Source organism: Epinephelus moara, chromosome 7 (assembly GCF_006386435.1).
Source record: "Epinephelus moara isolate mb chromosome 7, YSFRI_EMoa_1.0, whole genome shotgun sequence".
Taxonomy (NCBI): Eukaryota; Metazoa; Chordata; class Actinopteri; order Perciformes; family Serranidae; genus Epinephelus; species Epinephelus moara.
This window is the reverse complement of record NC_065512.1, coordinates 794,737-801,458: the sequence shown is the minus strand read 5'-3', so window position 1 is coordinate 801,458 and position 6,722 is coordinate 794,737. Positions and strand designations below refer to the sequence as shown.

The 6,722-nt window shown below is 45.2% G+C and overlaps 1 protein-coding gene across 1 annotated transcript in view; it reads left to right on the top strand.

Moving 5' to 3' along the window:
* The window catches only part of pdia5 (protein disulfide isomerase family A, member 5), a 93,834-nt gene that overhangs the window by 63,372 nt on the left and 23,740 nt on the right, over window positions 1-6,722 (top strand). The gene's annotated exons all lie outside the window — the stretch shown is intronic.

Sequence of the window (6,722 nt, the reverse complement as noted above, 5' to 3'; positions counted from 1 at the left end):
TGTTCATTTTAGTCAAACCATACAGTTTGAAAACGAGGCGCGGCTCCAACTAGAAAACAATGCTTTGATGCATTGGATGTGCTGAATGTGCATATTAAGAACAACCGGTTGTTTTGGTGTTCACACCTACACAAACCAACCACACTGAGGCTGATTGAATGAACCCAAACAGGGCAGGTGTGAAAGCGTCCATGGTGTCGTAAATTGTCTTTGTTATTTAGGACACAAAAAGTGACTCACTAACTAAGGATCCATTTTTTTATTGTCCTTATTCGCAATGTGCAGAGAAATGTTTGAGTGGACGTCTGTGTGCAGCGTTCAGGAAGCAGGCTGGTCCTCAGCTCCCTGTGTGGTGTCATAGCTCCACAGACGCCTGGCCTGCACTTGACTCACCCCGAGGACAGCAGCCAGTCACCCACACACTCGAATCAAGGGCAGTGAGCTAAAACAAACTGCATCAGCACACACACACACACACACATAAATATCTGTGCAGCAGTGACACATATCCAACACATATTTCACACCGTGACACAAACACTTATTGCACACAATTACACCGCCTATCTTTCCCTGTCTCACACACACACACACACACACACACACACACACACACACACACACTGTGATGCCCAGCCTTGCTGCTTCAATGCAGTTTCTTAATGGCCCTGCTGTCAGAGTGAGATTAATGGCCTCCCAACCACCACCATCAGCTTGCATTTCTGTCCACCTCTCAGCGCGGCCTTTCTCACCGTCCTCTGAACAGCACTCAGCGGGGGTTGTTTGCGTGCAGCTCCTTACGGCGGCAAAAACCTCCAACTGAACGCTCTGTTTCCCAGTGCGGGCCTGATTATGTTCTGGACCCCTCTCTGCTGATGTTTGAAGAAAGTGCAGCAGAAACACTGAACACAGAACATTGTTCCAGCAAATTCTGCTGTTTGTGACGACGTTTGATCCCTGAATGTGCATCAGGAAGTTATTAGTGCTGAATTTAACGTCCCTCCTGACTGGCCACTTAGCAAGTAGCCACAGGCTCAGCTTACTGCTGCAGACGATGACCTCACAACACCCCAACATCTACCATCAGCTGTAAAGCTCACCTGGCCTCCTCCTTTTCAGCGCCTATCAGTTTTTATTACAGCTGCTGTGGTGCACAGCCGCTTTGTTTGTTCGCTTGACTCTGAGCTCTTCTTCCCCTCCGTCTGAATCAGCAATATTTCAGCCTGTTTCTGTAAGCACACACACACACACACACACACACACACACACACTGACCATAGCCCTCATGCATCACTTGCTCTGTATGCGGAGCTGATGCAGAGCACAGGACGGACATTTGCTTTTCTCTCTTACTCATCAGTTTGAAGGGTCAGACAAAGTCCTTCTAGTCACTCTGTTTCTCGGTGAGCGTCGACACAATCTGATGATCACACACTACAGTGACTCAGTTGAAAGAGACGCAGCTTTTTCTCCACCAGGCATATCACACTTGATTTATAGCCTGTGCCAGCTCTACATTGTATATTGAAGAAAGGAATTCCTGATCTGTTTTGACAAGGGCAATTTACCAGGTCTGGAAATGTACCAAGAAACGCACCAAGTTTGTCTCATGCGTCCGTGCACGGCAGCGCTGCGAGCACATGGAACACAGCGCTCATCCCTGATCAAACAGCATATTCATTACTTCTTAAGACCAAACATCTTGTATATTGTGTGTGAGACAAATATTGTGTTAAGTCCTTTTGGATCCAAAAATAAAAATGTTTGCTGGTTCGCTTGCTGCTCATGCAATATTCAACACACCGCACCAAACAGGAAGTTTATTCATGATGCTCGCAGCTCCAACAGATTTGTAGAAAAGAACAGTTGCAAACACGTGTGCACGCAGACACATCACACACCACCTCCAGATAACACACTGATACACAGCACACACACCACCAACACTGTCCTGCTGCGAAATGAACAGACACAGAGGTGCAGCTTTTAGCTCATGGTGAAGTAACGTGATGCAATAAAGTTTGTTCTCTTTGAATTTTTGTACTTAAGAAAGCTGCAGCCCTCAGAGAGCTGGGAAATGAGTCCTGTTATCATGCAGTGACTCTCAGTGGAATCAGGTCAGGACTTTTTTGGGGGGAAGTTTTCGTTTTATACACTGACGCTGTGCATGATAATGGAACACAGATTGTTTAATTAAAAATAGTTTAATTAATGTGTTAGATCTCCTCATGTCACAGCCTCAGAGCCATCGGCTGTAGTCTGACACCAATAAAGTACATGTGGGCGAGGGTCAGTATTTTAGGCTGATCTGGTGTAGCCAGCTGATATCTGATCCAAGACTGTGCTGGACATTTCAGCTAATCTCTATAATCAGATATCAGCCTCTGAGTGCTGTTAAATATTTACAAAAACTAACAAAAAGCGAACTTGTCCTCAGACTGAAGCTCAGGGCTCGACCTCACAAAACACATTCGAACTTTTATAATGAAGGTAACACAGCTGATCAACTCTTAATCAGCCAATCAATATCACTGATGATAGGACGAAATGAGCATTCATTACTGTGTTTTACTCTGCAGTAGCTATTTCTGATTATTTGGAAGTTTAAGTTTGCAGAGCTGTTGGTGAAAGCAAATGAAGCTGTCCACACATGATTAAATTGTCTCTTCTCCTCTGAGACTTTAAAGGGATAGTGCACCCAACATGAAAATTCAGCCATTATCTACTCACCCATATGCCGAGGGAGGCTCAGGTGAAGTTTTAGAGTCCTCACATCACTTGCAGAGATCCAAGGGGAGAGGAGGTAGCAACACAACTCCACCTAATGGAGGCTGACAGTGCCCCAGATTCAAACGTCCAAAAACACATAATTGAAACCACAAAATATCTCCATACTGCTCGTCCGTAGTGATCCAAGTGTCCTGAAGCCCCGACATAAAAAGTTGTTTGGAAAAACCTCATTTGAACTCTGTTTTTAGCCTCATTGTAGCCTGTAGCTCTGACTGCCTCTCTGGGCACTGGCCAGCGAAAGCACGTGAACACACATGAAGGCGGTGCCCATGTCTCACGGTCTTGCGCACACGTGAGCGCAGTGTCCAGAGAGGCAGTCCAGCCTCCATTAGGTGGAGTTGTGTTGCTACCTCCTCTCCCCTTGGATCTCTGCAAGTGATGTGAGGACTCTAAAACTTCACCTGAGCCTCCCTCGGCATATGGGTGAGTAGATAATGGCTGAATTTTCATGTTGGGTGCACTATCTCTTGAACTCCTTTGGATTTAGGATCACTGTTAGCCTAGCTGGGCAGATTTAAGACGAGCCAGTGCTCTTCAGGTTAGAGCGGTGGCTCTAAGCAGGTTGCCGACCCCTGCTGTAGCCAGTGGAATCAGAGATTGCATTTCAGTTACACCTCTCAACAAGGACTGTTTACCTGCCGATCAAACGTGATTGGTCGATACTTCTCAGCCAACAACAGAATCCAGAACATTTCCAACATCAAAATCTCGACCTGTCACCTTCAGATTCTACGTACACACGCAGAGTCTGTTCATACAGATTACTCATGTCATGATATTTACTGATACAGAAAAGATATTTCTATCAAATAATTTTGCCTTAAATGTTGATCATGATATTTTAGGGTATTTTTTCAATCATGATATTAAAGGGGAGGTTCTTACAACATGTTTTGCTGCTGCCTCCGTCCACAGCAGGACACTGTGTAGCTTCCATGTCGTTGCTCCTGCCTGCGTCTCCAAACTGGGTGCTGTCCACCACTAACTGTGGGTAACACACTCACCAAAGACAAGTACCTAAAAGCCCACTTCAAAATATGTGAACTCTCTCTTCAATGACAACATGTTTCAATACGGAAAAATATTCTAACATTAATTGCACTAACATAGAGGTGCGTCTGTGGAGGCGTAGTAGTCTGCTGGAGATCGTGTTGCTGCTCTGTTGTCCAGTATTCCTGTTCCTGTTGTCCTGGAAGCAAATAAAACGTAAACTTCTCGTCACCGTCGTTAAGTTACAAATGATTCAGTTCAGCAAAGTTGTTTTAATACAGTTTGTCTCTTTTGTTCTTTCGACCTCACGTCAGCTGTTGCACTTTGAGTCCTCGCTCTCTTTGTTCTGTCTTCGCAGCCCCTTTCTTTGTTAGTCTCATTATACTACTTCCATATTTCACCCACATCCCCCGGCTCTGCCCTCACCTCCACCCGTTTGTTTCCCCTCTGTCTTTCCCTCCCTGTCTGTCCTCTTGTTGCTCTCTTTCTTTCACTACCGTGCTCATCATCCCTCGCTCACACCCAGCTCTTCGTCTTCCCAACATGCCTACTCCGACACAAACACACGCCCGTGCCCGAGAGTGAAGCATGTAGGAAGTAATCAGACATGACTGAGCTCTCCTGGTAAACATGAGAGACTCTTGTCATCTCATTTACAGTTTCACCCTCAGCGTGCCAGCAGGAAACCCACTGACACACCAGGGTGAAACAGCACAACACCAGAGACTTACAGCTGTTAGCACACTGATTCAACCAGACAGCTCAAGGACGTAATGTTGTGCAAAGATTGCACCATTAAAGCCCTCAGCGCTGGCTTTATGGAAGTCATCTCCTCAGCAGGATACACTTATTTCTTGTTCATGTGTTCTGCAGCATTGAGAGATGATTCCTTTATTCTGTCTCATTTAGTCCGACTGATGTGTCTGTTGTAGAGAGCAGATAAACAGCTGATATTATCACAGACATGTATGTCCTGTGTGCTGCAGTACATACGTGTTTTATAGTGTGTGCTTTCAGTCGTTCCTGAGCCTCTTTTTTATTAATTCAAGTTTTAAATGTTTATCCATAATAGCATTTTTATTTCTAGTCCCATGTACGCTGAATTAAGTTTCTGTTTAATATGCACAGTGATATTTAATGATGTTTCCAGTCCCCTCTCTGTCAGCTCTGCTAAAGTAGAGCTAAATTTATGCTGTTACGTCGATTTTGTAACTCTTGATGGTGCTTTTTTTGAGACTGGCATCAGAGGTTGGTGTCAAACAGCAACTAATCACTCATCAGTGTGAGGATTCAAACTCAGAGTATCCTCCTGACAACTTCCACTAACTAACCAGGCCGAGGTTTCTACATATAAACATCAGTGAACATCGAGGAGAAGATGAAGAAGATGGGCACCAGTCGAACTAGAATCCTGCTGGCCACTGTACACATGTTGGACAATAAACAAGACGAGCTTTGTGCCCGCAGCAGTTTCCAGCTGAATATCAGGAGCTGTTATAAAACATGTCAAAGTCCTGGACAGCACCATTGAACCAGGTGACTCTTTTTCTATAAGCAGATCTGACAGCGCACAGTGGACGCCAGCGAGAGAAGGAAATGAGGCGTGTGCTTTACAGTGAAAAAGGACCAGTGTGACGTGGGAATGTGAGGTGCTGTCCTGTTCCTGCTCACCCTGCACACTCTGGATCACTGCTGTACGCTGTTCAGAGGCGGCTGCACAGTGGAGTCCCCGCCCAATAAGCTTTAAGTAGCTTCTATGGGGTGCCCCTTTTCACATGTCGTGGTACTTTGGTATACCCTGGTGCTTATGTGTGTGCAGCTGTACTTTTTGTTGACGTGTGAATAAACTTGAAACTTGAGTCACTGCCCGTGTTCAGGAGGAGCGACCACGTGGCCATCTTGTTGAGGTCAAGACCCGTAAAACAAAAAAGAGCTGGACGTTGAAATAACTGAGGACATGAGGCTGCATGTCTGGACACACAGTCGACCTCCACCAACTCTCAGACCTGGGAAAACCTGATTCACTTTTTCATCACACTCCACAGAAGTCTGAACAAATGCACCCAGCTCTGCTGCTGGAGGGAGTGTGGGGAAATCATGGTCGATCATGTCCATATTTTATGGTCTTATCCTCCTATTCAGACTCTATTCAGACTCTATTCAGACTCTCTAGAAGGAAGTAGCAACAATCATTTCAACAGCTTTCTGTTTTAGCACAATGTTCACATCCCTCTTTCGAAGACATCGACAGCCTGGCGCCTTTTTTCTTTATCTTCCCTGATGGACTGAGTAAAGGTGAAACCTGTCGACCAAACATCTCGCTGGAGGCAAAGTAAACAGGCTGTCACAAAATACTGGCTCCAGGAAAACTGTCCCACTGTCTTTTTGTTAATACGGTGGAGAAAACAGAGTGTGTATTCAGCCAATCGGACAGACGTGATTATTGTATGTTCCATATATGTCCTACTTTTAATTAGGAAGATTTGCCTTGACTTTTTAAACACCCCATGACCTCATGTTTGTCCTCCCCCCGTGTACCTCCTTACTCATTTTGTTTGCGTGCTCTTTGAATGTAAAACATGTTCATAAATAAATAAAAACAGACGTAAACAAACTACATAGCATGCCTCCATTAACGTGAGAGATGGAGCCAATCAGAGTCTGGACATCGTTCCAGGACGCCACCCCAATGACATCAGTGAATTCACTGAGTCTGTGGGGGATTCAATTTGTACAACAACAGAAGCAACTTTACCCAAAACTACAGTTTCAGTTACATCATTCCACAACCAGAAACCACAGATCACCATAAACATGCTCACTGCAGCCAGTCTGCAGACATGACACACGATTATACAGCAGCAGCCGTCCATGGAAGACGAGGCAGAAATGGACTAAAGTACAGTGAAGTGAAGAATGAGCTGACAGGGTCACATGACACT